This window comes from Saimiri boliviensis, chromosome 13 (genome assembly GCF_048565385.1).
Source record: "Saimiri boliviensis isolate mSaiBol1 chromosome 13, mSaiBol1.pri, whole genome shotgun sequence".
NCBI classification, from domain to species: Eukaryota; Metazoa; Chordata; class Mammalia; order Primates; family Cebidae; genus Saimiri; species Saimiri boliviensis.
Window position 1 is genome coordinate 82,390,734 of NC_133461.1, and position 18,304 is coordinate 82,409,037.

An 18,304-nucleotide genomic window follows, 5' to 3' on the forward strand; every position below is an offset into this window, starting at 1 on the left:
GTGAAACTCTGTCTCTAAATAAATAAATTAATTAATAATAACATTAAGAGGAGGCAATCTGCCAAATCTAGAGCTTCAGACATTTTACAGGACAAAATGGCTTTGTTTCTTCAAAAAATACATGTCATTTCTTTTCTTTTTTTTTTTTTTTTTTTTTTTTGAGACAGAGTGTCGCTCTTGTTACCCAGGCTGGAGTGCAATGGCGCGATCTCGGCTCACCTCAACCTCCGCCTCCTGGGTTCAAGCAATTCTCCTGCCTCAGCCTCCTGAGTAGCTGGGATTACAGGCACGTGCCACCATGCCCAGCTAATTTTTTGTATTTTTTTTTTTTTTTAGTAGAGACGGGGTTTCATCACGTTGACCAGGATGGTCTCGATCTCTCGACCTCGTGATCCACCCGCCTCGGCCTCCCAAAGTGCTGGGATTACAGGCTTGAGCCACTGCGCCCGGCCTCATGTCATTTCTTAAAACAGAGGGGGACATTATAAAGTTTTTAAAACTTAAATATTCCAGGGCCAGGTGCAGTGACTCATGCCTGTAATCCTAGCACTCTGGGAGGCCGAGGCAGGAGTATCCCTTGAGCCTGGGAGTTCAAGTCCAGACTAGGCAATGTAGTGAGACCCCATCTCTATTTTAAAAACAATTTTAAAAAAGAAACATTCCAGGATAACTCTAAAACAACAACAACAAAAAAAACCCAAAAAACTAAAACTTAAGAAAATGACCAAATAATTAAAAAAAATTTTTTTGGCTGGGCGCGGTGGCTCATGCCTATAATCCCAGCACTTTGGGAGGCCGAGACAGGTGGATCACGAGGTCAAGAGATCGAGACCATCCTGGTCAATCAACATTGTGAAACCCCGTCTCTACTAAAAATACAAAAAATTAGCTGGGCATGGTGGCGCGTGCCTGTAATCCCAGCTACTCGGGAGGCTGAGGCAGGAGAATCGCCTGAACCCAGGAGGCGGAGGTTGCGGTGAGCTGGGATCGTGCCATTGCACTCCAGCCTGGGTAACAAGAGCCAAACTCCGTCTCAAAAAAAAAAAAAAAACAACAAATTTTTTTAATGGGTGGATACCTGGAGACAACAGGTGTGGATTGGTTGTGTTTCTTTAGTTTGTTTTTTTAGAGGGTCTTACTCTGTCACCCAGGCTGGAGTGCAGTGGTATGATCATGGCTCACTGCAGCCTTTAACTCCTGGTCTCAAGTGATCCTCCCACCTCAGTCTCCCATGTAGCTGGGACTACAGGTATGTTTAATTTTGTAGAGATGGGGTCTCCCTAAGTTGCCAGGTTGGTCTTGAACTCCTGGGCTCAAGCGATCCTTTTTCTTTGGCCTCCCAGAGCACTGTGATTACAGGAATGAGCCACTGAGCTCAGTCTCTTTAAGACATTTAGCTGAGCAGAGAAATAGCAATTGAAATATGACATATAAAAAATTTCAACAATGAAATTGAACATGTTGAATCTCTAAAGTAAAAAAGTGTGGTCTTATCTTTTGGGTAAGATGTTCTTAGATAATGTACTACCTACCCTAATCAAAATACTTGTAGAAAAATTAAACTGAAAACAGAATGAAAAGGAAGCTAGCTGGGCGTGGTGGCTCACACCTGTCAACCCAGCACTTTGGGAGGCCAAGGTGGGCAGATCTCTTGAAACCATAAGTTTGAGACCAACCTGGCCAACATGATGAAACTCCATCTCTACTAAAAATACAAAAAATTAGCTGGGCATTGTGGCACGTACCCATAATCCTAGATACTTGGGAGACTGAGGCAGGAGAATCGCTTGAACCTGAGAGGTGGAGGTTGCAGTGAGCTGAGATCACACCACTGCACTCCAGCCTGGGCCACAGAGTGAGACTCTGTCTCCAAAAAAAATAAAGAAAAGGGAAAAGGAAGCTAAGCAATTCTAGCATTGTAGAAGGAGGAAGGGAATGTTAGCCATGTGATGAGTTTGTCTCATAGTCAAAGCAGACAGGTGGAGTCAACTGTTTAACAAAAGTAACTTTTGATACTTTGATGGCTATTTCATATTTACAAGATTCTTTTGTTTATAGCTCTCTTTACATTATTTGAAAAGATTTTGGTTTCACTTGATGCTTGTTCTAAAAATTTAAAAACATCGAATGTTTAGTATATTAGAATATTCTTTTTTTTTCTTTTTTTCCTCTGGCTCTTTAAGCCACAGATATTAGAATATTCTTAAAATTATTAGTATATCCCTGAGCCTAGACCAACCTTCATAATCCACGTTAAAAATTTTGTTGGCTGAGCACAATGGCTCATGCCTGTAATTTCAGCACTTTGGGCAGCTGAGCCATGTGGCTCCCTTGAGCCCAGAAGTTTGAGATCAGCCTGGGCAACATGGTAAAACCCCACCTCTACTATATATATATATCTATATATATCTATATCTATCTATCTATCTATATATATATAATTTTTATTTTTTAAAAAATGTGTAGGCTGGATACAGTGGCTCACAGTTGTAATCCCAGCACTTTGGGAGGCTGAGGTGGGCAGATCACAAGGTCAAGAGATCGAGATCATTGTGGCTAACCCAGTGAAACCCTGTCTTTAATTAAAAAACAACAACAACAACAACAACAACAACAACAACAACAACAACAACAACAAATTCTGGCCAGGCATGGTGGCTCACGCCTGTAATCCTAGCATTTTGGGAGACCGAGGTGGGTGGATCACCTGAGGTCAGGAGTTCAAGACCAGCCTGGCCATCATGGTGAAACCTCATTTAAAAAAATAAAATAAAATTGTAAAGTTAAAAAAATATATACAAAAAATTAGGCAGACATGGTGGCACGCACCTGTAGTCCCAGCTACTTAGGAGGCTGAGGCAGGAGACTCACTTGAACCTGGGAGGCGGAGGTTGCAGTGAGCCGAGATTGCGCCACTGTACTCTAGCCTGGGCAACAGAGCAAGACTCTGCCTCAAAAACAACCAAAATTTGTAGCCTCATATGCAAAAGAATATAGTAGTTGCCTCATTCTTAGCAGGCATTCAAGGATGATAAATACTGTAATATTTTTCCATTTGGTCTATAATCAGAAAAGTAGCTCTGCTGCAAGCAGTAATTATCTTACGGTGTGTTTCCTACTCCTGTTGTTAACCATGTTTAGACCACATGAACCTTGAAAGCTGTGGTTGGTATATTTGTCATGCTTCAATCCCATTAGTTTGTTACTCTTAGAATGAAGGAGAGCAAACACTTCCTTTTTTACTTTCTCTGACTTTTGTTTTTCCTTATGAAGAAATTTTTATCTAAAATTGTTGATCATCTGGTCTTTGGAAAGCCAAGAGGTATTGCTTACCATTTTAGTCATCAATTTCCCAGAATTTATTTCAGCCTTCCATTTCTTTTTAAAGGAAATAGTTTACAATGTAATCCCTTTATCATAATCACACTCATATATAATTTTACTTAACTACATAAATATAGTAACATATATGCTTTGTAAAAAAAAAAAAAAGAGTGCTCTTCTTTTCCTTCTTTTATTTGTTTGACTGAGCCCCTCCCTCTTCCTCTCTTCTTTGCTTCCCCTATGTCAACACCATTTGCCCAAGGTCACCCATCCACCCGAGAACCTGCGATGTATCCTCCCATATTTTCTCATTACTCAGGTAATCTTATACCTACACATATGTATGGGTCTACACATACAGAGCATTCACTTCTTTTTTTTGAGACAGAGTCTGGGTCTGTCACCCAGGCTAGAGTACAGTGGTGCGATCTTGGCTCACTGTAACCTCAACCTTCTGGGTTCAAGCAATTCTCCTGCCTCAGCCTCCCAAGTAGCTGAGATTACAGGCACCTGCCACCACACCCAGCTAATTTTTGTATTTTTAGCAGAGATGGGGTTTCATTGTGTTGGCCAGGCTGGTCTTGAACTCCTAATCTCGTGATCCACCCACCTCGGCCTCCCAAAGTGCTGGGATTGCAAGCGTGAGCCATTGCGCCCAGCCTCTGCACTCACTTCTTTTGCGGGGGTGGTAGACAGAGTCTTGCTCTGTTGCCCAGGCTGGAGTGCAGTGGCTTAATCTCAGCTCACTGCAACCTCCATCTCCCAGGCTCAAGCAATCCTCCCACCTCAGCCTTCCAAGTAGCTGGGGTTACAGGTATGTGCCACCACGTCCAGCTAATTTTTTTTGTATTTTTGATAGAGACAGTGTTTCGCCATATTGGCCAGGCTGGCCTCAAACTCCTGACCTCAGGTGATCCACCTGCCTCGGCCTCCCAAAATGCTGGGATTATAGGCATGAGCACTGCACCCCAGCATTCACTTCTTAAAGCATTGTTTTGTAAACAAGCACTCATAGTTTTTTTGTTATTGTTAGTGTTTTTTTTTTTTTTTTTTTTTTTTTTTTTGAGACGGAGTTTCGCTCTTGTTACCAAGGCTGGAGTGCAATGGCGCGATCTCAGCTCACCGCAACCTCCACCTCCTGGGTTCAGGCAATTCTCCTGCTTCAGCCTCCTGAGTAGCTGGGATTACAGGCATGAGCCACCATGCCCAGCTAATTTTTTGTATTTTTAGTAGAGACAGGGTTTCACCATGTTGACCAGGATGGTCTCCATCTCTCGACTTCGTGATCCACCTGCCTCGGCCTCCCAAAGTGCTGGGATTACAGGCATGAGCCACCGCGCCCGGCCTGGTTTTTTTTTTTTTTTTTTTGAGACAGAGTCTCACTCTGTCACCCAGGCTGGAGTACAGTGGCACGATATCAGCTCACTGCAACCTCCACCTCTCAGGTTCAGGTGACCCTGGGGCCTCAGCCTTTCGAGCAGCCAGGATTACAGGTGTATACCACCAAGCCCAGTTAATTTTTGTATTTTTAGTAGAGACGGGGTTTCCGCCATGTTGGCCAAGCTGTTGTTGAACTCCTGACCTCAAGCAATCCACCTGCATCAGTTTTGAAGTACTAGCATTACAGGTGTGAGCTACCAGGCCCAGCCTCTACTCCATGAATTTAAATTGAGAGGATTGAATGAGGGGATGGGTATAAAGACCAACTCAGCTGATAATATTTTTTGTTCTCTTAAAGGCTCTGGGCTCCTCTAGGTCACCAGCTGGGCCTCTGATGAGTGCCATTTTGGTGGCACACAGTGAGAATGATGTTCCAGGATTGTGTAACTGAAAGGTTTAGAAAGAAAGGGTGGAGCCACGAAAAGCACAGGCTTTCGAGTCAACAGACGTGTACGTTGCAGCTTTACCACTTTCCGCTGTGAGATCTTGGGTGAGTTACTCAACTTCTCAGAGCTTCAGTTTCCTTCTCTGCAAGATAGAGATAATGATGCCTGTCTCAGAGGGTTGCCTTGAGAAGGAAGTGCACCTAAGGCCCTCAGCAGAGTGCCTGGAGCTCATTAAATGTGACGAGTTCTTTATCAGATGTCTTCCTTACTGTTCTTTCCAGCTATGCATCACTGTTTCCCCTGGTCAGATGAAACCCTGTTGAATGCAGGAACTGTATCTAATACATCTTTGCATCTTTACATATCCAGTCTCTAACTTGCCATTTCCTACTACCAACTACCCCAGGTCTTTTGCTCTGTTAAATAAGCATTGATTGAAATATGAGCAATAACAACATTTTGTTTTGTTTTGTTTTGAGATAGCAACTTGCTATGTCACCCAGGCTGGAGTGCAGTGATGTGATTACAGCTCATTACAGCCTTGACCTCCTGGACTCAAGCAGTCCTCCCGCCACAGCCTCCCAAGTAGCTGGGACCACACACATGTGCCAATAACACCCGGCTAATTTTTTTATTCTTAGGAGAGATGAGGTCACACCATGTTGCCCAGTCTGATCTTGAACTCCTGAGCTCAAGTGATCCTCCCACCTCAGCTTCATGAAGTACTGGGCTTATAGGCATGAGTCACTGTGCCCAGCAAATAACAAGTTTGTATTATGGGCAACTTCAAGGTTACACTAAAGAAGAGAGATTAACATAGAAGATACCTGTGATCCATTACCCTGCTTCTACAAGGTGCTGATAATCTTTTTCATCTAGCTTTTGACCACTCCTTCACCACCATCCTTTATCATGGAGAATTTTAGTTTTCAAAAATTTTACTTTTTATTCGTATATTTTAAAAATTGAGCCAGGCATGGTGGCTCATGCCTGTAATCCCATCACTTTGGGAGGCCGAGGCAGGTGAATCACCTGAGGTCAGGAGTTCAAGACTGGCCTGGCCAACATGGAGAAACTCTGTCTCTACTAAAAATACAACAACAAAAAACATTAGCTGGGCATGATGGCAGATACCTGTAATCCCAGCAACTCTGGAGGTGGAGGCAGGAGAATCGCTTGAACCCAGGAGGTAAGGTTGCAGTGAGCTGAGATTGCACCATTGCACTCCAGCCTGGACAACAAGAGTGAAACTCTCTCTCAAAAACAAACACAAAAAACTATGCATTCCCACAATTAAAATTCTTCGAACAACAATAACATCAAAAAATGGCACTCTGATTAAACTGCATTTTCCAGCTGCAGGACACCTTGGGCCAGCTTGCTTTTTTTTTTTTTTTTTTTTTTTTTTTGAGACGGAGTTTCGCCCTTGTTACCCAGGCTGGAGTGCAACGGCGCGATCTCGGCTCACCGCAACCTCCGCCTCCTGGGTTCAGGCAATTCTCCTGCCTCAGCCTCCTGAGTAGCTGGGATTACAGGCACGTGCCACCATGCCCAGCTAATTTTTTGCACTTTTAGTAGAGACGGGGTTTCACCATGTTGACCAGGATGGTCTCGATCTCTCGACCTCGTGATCCACCCACCTCGGCCTCCCAAAGTGCTAGGATTACAGGCTTGAGCCACCGCGCCCGGCAGCTTGCTTTTATTCTAGATTTCACTGTCATGCTACCACACTTTTTCCTTCACCAACATGCAAGTTCTGTCCTTCCTTGCCAGCCAGACAGGCAGATACCAGAGGCAGGCACAGCCATCGTCCTCAGCAGTTCTTTGATGTCAAAGGGGCAGCATAGTCATTTAAACTTGATTTAACCTCTTTGCCTTATTCAAAGTTAGACATCTAAAAGAAGTAAAATAGAAAGCAATGCTTTGTGGAATGAACAGGGCGTTTTTAGCGGTGCTCACCACATGACAAAGCCTGCTTGCTTCTCCTGTTCGATCAGTTCCTTGGAAGGCAGTGGATTTTTTTCTTGCATTTCTGTCGTTGTCTTCTTTTTTTTTTTTCTTTTTTAAGACGGGGTTTCACCATGTTGGTCAGGCTAGTCTTGAACTCCCGACCTCAGGTGATCCGCCTGCCTTGGTCTCCAAAGTGCTTGGATTACAGGCGTTAGCCACCACGCCCGGCCATTTCTGTCTTCTTTAGTTTCGACTTACTGAATTTCTCGATCTCATGCACATCGGGCTTGCCAGACCTGGTCACAGAGGAAGCTGAGCAATGCCCACAAGCGAGTGGAATCTGGTCTGCTCAGTGTCTGGTCCGCAGTGTTGGAAATTTTGAAGCAAATCCCAGATGTTACATTATTCAACAATTAATACTTGTGTGTGTTTCTAATAGTACTTCACAAAGTGTGGTCTGGAGGTTCCTGGAAGTTACCACGACCCTGTCAGGCAGCCTGCTACGTCAAAACTATTTTTATAACAATATTAATATATTGTTAATTTTTTTGTTCTCATTATCTCAAGTGTCTGGTAGAATTTTCCAACACAGATTGAATGCAGCCACAAATCTGAAAATCCAGCTGTCTCCTATTAAAACCAGATAAGAGAGTTGCAAATTTTTACAAATCTGTTGACAAAATTGTAAAACAATGACATTTGTCATGATGCTGTTTGAAAAATATATTTTCATAAAATAAGTCCTTATCATGTAATATGTTTATTATTGCTATATTTTTTAAATTTACTTTTTTTTTTCTTTCTTGAGATGGAACCTTGCTGTCGCCTAGGCTAGAATGCAATAGTGCAATCTCGGCTCACTGCAACCTCTGCCTCCTAGGTTCAAGCAATTCTCCTATCTCAGCCTCTCAGGTAGGTGGGACTACAGGTACCTGTCACCACACTCAGCTAATTTTTAGTAGAGATGAGGTTTCACTATGTTGGCCAGGCTAGTCTTGAACTCCTGACCTCACTTGATCCACCTGCTTCTCAAAGTGTTGGAATTACAGGTGTGAGCAGCCGCACCCAGCATGTTTTTAAAAATCAAATGAATAGTTTAAAATTTTGTCAGTTTTGATTTCGAATGTAGAAAATATTCAATTTATCTGAATATTTATCCATCACACATGAAGAAAAGCTCTTTGGGTGTCCTCAATACTTCTAAAATATTTTTGAGATTTAATTCATAAACTGATTCACAATTTTATTTACTTTTAGTTAATTTACAGTTTTATTCACTCTGTCTCCCAGGCTGGAGTGCAATGGTACAATTATGGCTCATCACAGCCTCAAACTCCTGGGTTCAAGTAATCCTCCTGCCTCAGCCTCCTGAATTGCAGTGATTACAGGCACATACCACCATGACCAGCAGCTTCACTATCTGTTTTTATTTTGTTTTCTTTTGCTTTTTGTGGTTTTTTTTTTTGCTTTTTTTTTGAGATAGAGTCTAACTCTTGTTGCCCCAGTTAGAGTGCAGTGGCATGATCTTGGCTCACTGCAACCTCTGCCTCCTAGATTCAAGCGATCCTCCTGCCTCAGCCTTCCAAGTAGCTGGGAATACACGGTCATGCCACCAAGCCCAGCTAATTTTTGTATTTTTAGTAGAGATGAAGTTTCACTATGTTGGCCAGGCTGGTCTTGAACTCTTGATCTCGGGTGATCCAACCACCTCAGCCTCCCAAAGTGCTGGGATTACAGTCATGAGCCACTGTGCCTGGCAGCTTCACTATTTTAAAATGTACATCTCAGAAACAAAAATCAAGGAAAATAAAAAATAAATAAAATGTACACCTCATGGTTGGGCACGCTGGCTCACATCTGTAATCCCAGCACTTTGGGAGGCCAATGTGGGCAGATCACTTGAGGCCAGGAGTTTGAAACCAGCCTGGCCAGTGTGGCAAAACCTTGTCTCTACCAAAAAATACAAAAATTAGCTGAGTGTGCTGGCATGCGCCTGTAATCCCAGCTACTCAGGAGGCTGAGGCAGGAGAATTATTTGAACTGGGGAGGTGGAGGTTGTAGTGAGCCAAGATTGCGCCACTGCACTCCAGCCTGGGCAATAGAATGAGGCTCTGTCTCAAAAAAAAAAAAAAAACAAAAAAAAAAACCTAAATAAAGTGTACACTTCAGTAGGTCTTGGTATACTTGCAAGGGTAGGCAGCCACTGCCACTAGCTAATTCCAAAACCTTTTTATCACCCCAAAAGAAAACCCTATACCCATCACTAGTCACTTCTAAATGTCCCCTCCCATTATCTCCTGGCAACCACTAGTGTACTTTCTGACTCTACAGATTTACCTATTCTGGGCATTTCAGGTAAATGGAATCATACAATATGTAGCCTTTTGTTTCTGGCTTGTTTCACTTAGCATAACGTCTTTAAGGTTCATCCATGTTGTCGTATCTATCAGAATTTCATTCCTTTTTATAGCTAAATAATATTTAATTGCATGTATATATCACGTTTTGTTTACCCAATCATCTGTTGACTTTTGGGTTGTTTCCACTGGATGTTACAAATAATGCAGTTATGAACATTTGTAGCCAAGTTTTTGCATGAATACATGTTTTTATTTCTCTTGGCAATATATCTAGGAATAGAATTGCTGGGTCATATGGCTAACTCTATGATTAACTTTCTAAGAAACTGTCAAACTGTTTTCCATAGCAGCTGCACCATTTTACATTTTAATCAGCAATGTATGAGCATTCCAATTTCTCTACATCCTTGCCAAAATTTATTTTCAGTGTTTTTTATTCTAGCCATCCTGTGTATGACTCAATAATTGTTAGGAGGGTAAAGGGTCCTGAGACTATAACTTTTCAGAACTATTTTTCTAATAGCTTTCAAAAAAACAAAAATGTACTAACATTATCAATCTAAAAAATTAACAGTGATTCCACAAAATCGTGTAATACCAGGATAATCATGTTTGCCTGGGACAAATGCAGTTTACATCTTTTTTATTTATTTATTTATTTATTTTTGAGATGAAGTCTTGCTCTGTTGCCAGGCTGGAGTGCAATGGCACCATCTTGGCTCACTGCAATCTCTGCTTCCTGGGTTCAAGCGATTCTCCTGCCTCAGCCTCCCAAGTAGCTGGGACTACAGGTGCACTCCACCTTGCCTAGCTAATTTTTGTATTTTTAGTAGAGACAGGGATTCACCATGTTGGCCAGGATGGTCTCAATCTCTGACCATCTGATCCACCTGCCTCGGCCTCCCAAAGTGCTGGAAATACAGGCCTACACCTTTGTATCAGCACAAATGCTAATAGAGCCTCCTTGAACTCTCAACATATTCTGCTAGATGACAAATTATATGAACACCCTAATAATTAATCTATATTCATATTTCTCTGATTGTCTTTTTTTTTTTTTTCTGAGATGGAGTTTAACTCCTGTTGCCCAGGCTGGAGTGCAATGGCGTGATCTCAGCTTACTGCAAACTCCACCTCCCAGGTTCAGGCTATTCTCTTGCCTCAGTCTCCCGAGTAGCTGGGATTACAAGCATGCACAACCACGTCCAGCTAATTTTGTATTTTTAGTAGAGATGGGGTTTCTCCATGTTGGTCAGGCTGGTCTCAAATTCCTGACCTCAGGTGATCCACCTGCCTTGGCCTCCCAAAGTGCTGGGATTACAGGTATGAGCCACCATGCCTGGCCCTCTGATTGTCTTAAATATGTCTTCTTACAAATTGAGTGTTTTTTTTTTTTTTTTAATTTAAAAATTTTCTTTTTAAATTTTTTAAATTTTTTTGTTGCTCAGGCTGGTCTAGAACTCCTGGGATCAAGCATCAGCCACTGCACTTGGCCTACAATTTGTTTATTGAAAGTAAGATCTGAGCTGGGCATGGTGGCTCATGCCTATAATCCCAGCACTAAAAACACAAAAATTAGCTGGGCACAGTGGCACATGCCTGTAATCCCAGCTACTTGGGAGGCTGAGGCAGGAGAATTGCTTGAACCCGGGAGGCAGAGGTTGCAGTGAGCCAAGATGGTGCCACTGCACTCCAGCCTGGGTGACAGAGTGAGACTCCATTTCCAAAAAAAAAAAAAAGAAAGAAAGAAAAGAAAAAAGAAAAAGGAAACCAGATCTGGTGAGGCACAGTGGCTCACACCTGTAATCACAGCACTTTGGGAAGTCGAGGTGGCAAGAAAGCTAGGCCTTGCCAGAAAAAAAAAAAAAGGAAGGAGGAGGGGAAGGGAGGGAAGGGGAGGGGAGGGGAGGGGAGGGGAGGGGAGGGGAGCAGAAAGGAAAGGAAGAGGAAGAGAGTGAGGAAGGAAGGAAGGGAAGGAAGGGAAAAATATCCAACACTGTTGGTTGAGAATATCTTAAAACTTTCAATCTATATCAGTTCCCACCCTTGGCTTAACTGATTATTATTTATCTTTCCTTGAATAAATCAGTGAAATTTCTTAGTGTCTTTTGTTTCTTTGCCCTCCATGTTTCTTGTCATTTGGTAGTAGACCTAAACATCTGATTAGATTTAAGGTCCATTTTTGGGCACGAATATTTATTTTATTTTATTATTTTTTTTTTTTTGAGACGGAGTTTTGCTCTTGTTACCCAGGCTGGAGTGCAATGGCGCGATCTCGGCTCACTGCAACCTCCGCCTCCTGGGTTCAGGCAATTCTCCTGCCTCAGCCTCCTAAGTAGCTGGGATTACAGGCACGAGCGACCATGCCCAGCTAATTTTTTGTATTTTTAGTAGAGACGGGGTTTCACCATGTTGACCAGGATGGTCTCGATCTCTTGACCTCGTGATCCGCCCGCCTCGGCCTCCCAAAGTGCTGGGATTACAGGCTTGAGCCACCGCGCCCGGCCTAGGCACGAATATTTCATAGGTGGTGTGTACTTCCTACTTTACTGCATTAAGAGGTACCTGGAACCTGGCTGCCTTGCATTTAGTGATGTTATAAAGTTCCTCATCAACCGTCACCTTGTAATTGTAATCACAATGGATGATATGATAGTTGCCTTGTCTCAGTGTTTCTTTAGGAGGTTTGAATAGTCACTTCCTAATTCCACCGTTCTGTTACATTTATTACCCTTACAAATGATTTCGGTACCCTGAAATAGAAGAATAAATGCTTGATTTTTTCCCTCTTATACATCAATTTTCAAAATAAACATTTGTTTTCTTAAGAGATCCAAAGGTGAATGATTAGTGATTTTTTTAAGTATCATTCTGAGCTTGTGGATTTGTGTATATTGTTTTATTTCATTACAGTCACTTCTCCTTTATAAGACCAGTGCTGTAATCCCTGACTCTAGGGCCTTGGGTGCTTTTCGTTTGTTTATTTTACCTCCCCTCAGCCGCATTTGGTAGCTACCTTGCTTTCGGGCATAACAAAACATCACCTTGTGCAATTCCTCCCCTGGTTTTTTATTTTTTTCCACCTGTCCTAGTTTTGAAATCAATCATTTCCTAAAGCCTCACTGGTTCCTTTTAGTGGGAAGCATTTAAACTATCAATTTGGACATCCAGGGGCCATTAGACTGTCATTACTTCTGGGGCTTTCAGTGGACACAGCCAGGATATATATATATTTTGTGGAAGGAGAAAAATTAATTACAAATTCTTACATTGCCAATTATAATTTCAGATTACAGATTTTTTTATTCAAGTATGTGACTCAATCAGATTACAGAATTTATACCTCACTTTATTGATTTATACTTGTATATCTTTTATCTTTAAGTGAAATTCTGAGTTTCTAACAATATTATTTGTTATTTTATATACATATGTAAATTATACATAATAACGCAATGCATGTAATAACACCTAACCAGGCGGGGCACGGTGGCTCACGCCTGTAATCCCACCACTTTGGGAGACCACAGCAGGTGGATCACTTGAGGTCAGGAGTTTGAGACAAGTCTGGCCAACATGGTGAAACCCCATCTCTAATAAAAATACAAAATTAGCCAGGCATGGTAGCAGGCACCTGTAGTCCCAGCTAGTTGGGAGGCTGAGGCAGGAGAATCACTTGAGCCCGGGAGGCAGAGGTTGCAGTGAGCCAAGAGTGCCCGATTGCACTACAGCCTGGGCAACAGAGACAGCGTCTCAAAAACCAAAAACCAAAGGAAACACACCTAAACAACAATATTAGTATTATTACAATACCATTATTAAATACAGTTGATTTCTCTGCCATTTTTTTCTGTTTTTAGGCTTTGTCGCACTAAGGATATAGAGTCAAATTAACAAGTTTTACAGTTTCTTGTTTTTCTATATGGTTATGCCAGTGACTCAATGTACACTTTGATTCTTTAAAAAAATGCTTTGTTATTTTCTTTTAAAAAATAGTTATGTAGGCTCTTGGGCCCACTCCTGTCCTTCGGAATGTACTTTTGTTTTCAATAAATCTCTGCTTTTGTTCCTAAAAAAAAAAAAAAAATTACGTGGCCTGGCTCGGTGGCTCACGCTTATAATCCCAGCATTTTGGGAGGCCCAGGTGGGCAGATCACCTGAGGTCATGAGCTCCAGACCAGCCTGGCCAACATGGTGAAACCCTGTCTCTACTAAAACTCCAAAAATTAGCTGGGCGTGGTGGAAGGCACCTGTAATCCCAGGTACTCTGGAGGCTGAGGCAGGAGAATCACCCTTGAATCCAGGGCAGCAGAGGCTTCAGTGAGCCGAGATCTCACCGCTGCACTCCAGCCTGGGCAGCAGAGTGAGGCTCTGTCTCAAAAAAAAAAAAAAAAAAAAGGAAAGCATTTACATGAATCCAAAATTGAAGCTATTAAACACAGTGTATACAGAGAAATTTAGCTTCCATTCCTATTTCCTTCACCACATTCTTTTCTTATATGTAACCATTTTTATTAGTATATATATATATATATATATATATATATTTTTTTTTTTTTTTTTTTTGAGACAGAGTCTGGCACTGTCGCCCAGGCTGGAGTGCAGTGGGGTCATCTCAGCTCACTGCAACCTCCACCTCCCGGATTCAAGCAATTCTCCTGCCTTAGCCTCCTGAGTAGCTGGGATTGCAGGCCCTCACCGCACCCGGCTAATTTTTGTATTTTTAGTAGAGACGGGGTTTCACCATGTTGTTCATGCTGGTCTTCAACTTCTGATCTTGTGGTCCACCTGCCTCAGCCTCCCAAAGTGCTGGAATTACAGACATGAGCCACCACGCCCAGCCATTAATCTGTAAATTTACACTCTATTTCTTCTTTAACTTGTAAGCAAATGCACACATCATTATCTCTATTTCCCCATCTTTCTTACAAGAAAGGCAACACGTGAAAAGCGGGCCAAATAAAAATAAAGGCAGCATATACATGGCCTCTGCCCTCTTTTTTCACTTAACAATACATTCTAGATTTCCAAGGCAGTCCACAGAGATGGTTCTCTTTCCTCTATACGGCTGCACAGAACTGCATTGTGTGGATGTACGTAGCTTATTCAGCCAGTCCTCTGTGGACAGGCGTGTGGGCTCAACAAACATTTATTGCATGATCAAATCGTGCCAGGCACTGGGAATAAAGACACGGTCTCGCTTCAGGAAACTCAGAAGTGCAGATGGGGAGATCTCCACAATACAAGTGTTTTCCTTATAAGAAGTAATAGCGTGGGCCCACTTATCACAGGGAGCACACGGGGCAGGGAAGAGACAGTGGCACACAGGAGGGATACAGTAACTGTCTATTGATTGGCGTCTTGCTTCCACTACCGCCTGCAAACAGGAGAGTCCCCTAGGAAGGAAATGGTTACCAGTGGTTGAAACTGCTTAGAAAATAGTGAGTGCCACCCATTGGTCAGAGAAGGGAAAGCCAAATGAAAGAGGTGAAGGGGGAGGGTCCTAACCACAAAATTACCCTGGAAAGAGGAAATGTAATTTAACACAGGAGCTGTGGTTTAACCTGAGCCAACACCTATGTAGAACTTTCTGCTGACCAGATACTGTTCTAAGCAGTTTACAAATAAGTAACTCCTTTCTTACCACATTCCTAAGTGGTACGAATTATTACTACCTGCATTTTTCAGACAAATTAAGGTGGCAGGGCGCGGTGGTTCACACCTGTAATCGCAGCACTTTGGGTGGCCAAGGTGGGTGAATCACTTGAGTTTAGGAGTTCAAGACCAGCCGGGCCCACATGGTAAAACTCTGTGTCTACTAAAAATACAAAATTAGCTGGGTGTGGTGGCGCTAACCCGTAATCCCAGTTACTCGGAGGCTGAGGTAGGAGAAAGAATTGCTTGAACCTGGGCAGACGGAGGTTGCCGTGAGCCAAGATTGCACCACTGCACTCCAGCCTGAGCGACAGAGCGAGACTCCCTCTTTAAAAAAAGAAAGAAAAATGAAATAAAAAAAGAAAAGAAAAATAAATTGGCCGGGCGCGGTGGCTCAAGCCTGTAATCCCAGCACTTTGGGAGGCCGAGGCGGGTGGATCACAAGGTCGAGATATAGAGACCAACCTGGTCAACATGGTGAAACCCCGTCTCTACTAAAAATACAAAAAATTAGCTGGGCATGGTGGTGCGTGCCTATAATCCCAGCTACTCAGGAGGCTGAGGCAGGAGAATTGCCTGAACCCAGGAGGCGGAGGTTGTGGTGAGCCGAGATCGCGCCATTGCACTCCAGCCTGTGTAACAAGAGCGAAACTCCGTCTCAAAAAAAAAAAAAAAAAAGAAAAGAAAAATAAATTAAGGCACCTGCGAGGGGAGGTGGCTTACTTCTGTAATCCTAGCGCTTTAGGAGTCCAAGGCGGAAGGACTGCTCGAGGCAGGAGCTCGAGATCAGCCTTGGTAACATAGTGAGACCCCATCGCTACAAAAATATTAGAAAAAAAATAGCAGGGCGTGATGGGGCTCGTCAGTGGTCCCAGTTACTGGGAGGCAGAGGCGGGAGGATGGCTTGAACCCAGGAGTTCGAGGCTGCAGTGAGATATGATGACACCACTGCACTCCTGCGTGGGCGACAGAGCAAGACCCTTTCTCTAAGACAAATTTTTTTTTTATTAAATAAAAAATACAAAGAGCCGGGCACAGTGGCTCACGCCTGTAATCCCAGCATTTTGGGAGGCCAAGGTGGGAGGATCACAAGGTCAGGAGATCGAGTCCATCCTGGCTAACACAGTGAAACCCCATCGCTGCTAAAAATACAAATATTAGCCGGAGTGGTGGTGCGCCTCTGTGATCCCAGCTACTAGGTAGACTGAGGCAGGAGAATCGCTTGAATCTGGGACGCGAAGGTTGCAGTGAGACGAAATTGCGCCACTGTACTCCAGCCTGAGCGGGAGTGAGACTCCGTCTTAAGTAAATAAATAAATAAATAGAAATTAAAGCACAGAGAGGTCACCAAACTTTTGTCCAAGGTCACATAGCAAAAACAAACAAACAAAAAACAGAAATTGTGCTAAAGCACAGAGAGATTACCAAACTTTTGCCCAAGGTCACAGCAAAATGGAAAGAAGGGCAGGCGAGTAGGCAGCAAGATACCGCAGATGGGACAGTCGCAAGTACTGCACCAAGAAGCGCGTGCCCTCTCCAAGGTGGGACGAAAGTACTGTATGTCCCCCTGCCCCATGACTACCTCCTCACGAGGACAAAGGACACGTGACACGCCCCCCTCCCTCGCCCCTGCGCGCTCACGCCCCTCACCCTACCCCAGGTCTGAAGACCCCGCAGGGCTTTCTCTGGCCTCCTGGGGCCCTGGATGCGCGAGGACGCCTAGAGGCTGAATAAGGGTCCCTCTCCGAGCCGTGGCCGACACGTCTCTCTCGCGCCACCCCTCCCAGTATCCCAGGCTCCCGCCTGCGCCGTGGCACAAATGAAGTTTGCCTCCTCGGGCTGCTGCGACCCGTGGAAGCGATGGGAGTCCCAAGTTCTTAAATGTGACCGGCCCCTCGGGAACTGAAGGTCAAAAGGACGCAATTCCACCCTCCAGGAAGGCGCAGGAAGGGGCAGCAAGCACGCCGACGCGGCGTTGGTGGTGGTGGGGAGGGGGGAGGGGGGAGGGGGCGGGGCGGGGGGAGGGGGCGTTGCCAACATGGGCAGTCGCACAGGCGCGACCCCTCTCGTGCCTTTTCTAAACCCAGCCAAACACGGCAGCTTCCTACACCCGCAGGGGCCCGGGGCCGCAGCCTCCGGCTCCCACGGCAGGGACCGGGCGCCGCCTGCCGCCCACGCCCAAGACTGCGCTCGGCGGTCCCCGCGCCCCCCGCGCCCCCCGCGCCCACACCCGCGAGGCGGGCCCAAGCCGGATCCGCCACCCGGACGACCCGCCTCCTTCAGGGCTGCTCCAGATACCAGCTGGGGGCTCTTACCTTGTCGCTAGAATTTGAATTTTCGTTTTTCTTTTCTTTCTTTCTTGTTTCTTCCTACTACATAAAGCATGTCTGGGCAGAATTTGAATTTTCATACACTTAGGGCTATAGGTTTTAAAACGCTAGCTCCTGACACCAGCTAAAGTACTGCATTGACCAGAAAACCAAATACCACGTATTCTCACTCCTAAGTGGCAGCCTAACACTGGGAACACAAAGACATAAAAGGGGCATCAACAGGCACCGGGGGCTACTAGAGGGGGGCACTGAAAACGCGCTAAACGCACCCCAAGCACAATATACCCAGGTAACACACCTGCGCAGGTACCCCCAAACCTAAAAAGTGGAAGGCCTTGGAAAACGCAACACTGTTAGGAAACGGAAGAATACCCGAAGGTGGACAATACATTCAGAGAAAAAATAAAACCGCAAAGAATAAACGCATGACGATGTTTATTAAGACACCACCAACAAGGGAATTAAAAAAGATCCTCCAAGTTCAGGTCAGACGGGTAATGTGCCGATGTCGTAACAAGGTTCAAGGGTGGCACATGTCACACACACGTGTGATCACCCAATCATCACGCTCATGAACTGCAAAAGGATCGGCTGACGGCTGAAGTTAAGAAGCTCCAAGTATGTGACACTAATTTTACAGATAGGGTGACTACCGTAATGCACTACGTCCGGTCTTCACGTATAAAATCCTGGATATTTTCAAAGTCACACTGAGATTCTGTGGTGATTCGTTTGTTTCTACCTTAGCAAAGGAAAATAGAAACACAATTAGCCAGTGGATCATTACATATGTAAATTTATTCACCGTAATTCCACCTTTCTGTCATTTTCCCGAGTCTGGATCTTTGTTGCTTTA

The 18,304-nt window shown here is 44.1% G+C and overlaps 1 protein-coding gene and 1 non-coding gene across 2 annotated transcripts in view; one reads left to right on the top strand and one right to left on the bottom strand.

Annotated features, from left to right (window-relative positions):
• RNF122 (ring finger protein 122) overlaps positions 1-9,728 on the top strand; it is a 51,132-nt gene extending 41,404 nt beyond the window's left edge. The window contains exon 7 of the mRNA XM_003938106.3: positions 5,063-9,728. The gene's annotated coding sequence lies outside the window, so the exon portion shown is untranslated. The remainder of the gene's footprint in view (positions 1-5,062) is intronic.
• Positions 9,729-17,932: 8,204 nt separating this feature from the next.
• Positions 17,933-18,036, bottom strand: LOC120361569 (small nucleolar RNA U13). The gene has a single exon (XR_005577745.1). It is a non-coding gene; the product is annotated as a small nucleolar RNA U13 (small nucleolar RNA).
• Between the last annotated feature and the right edge of the window lie 268 nt (positions 18,037-18,304).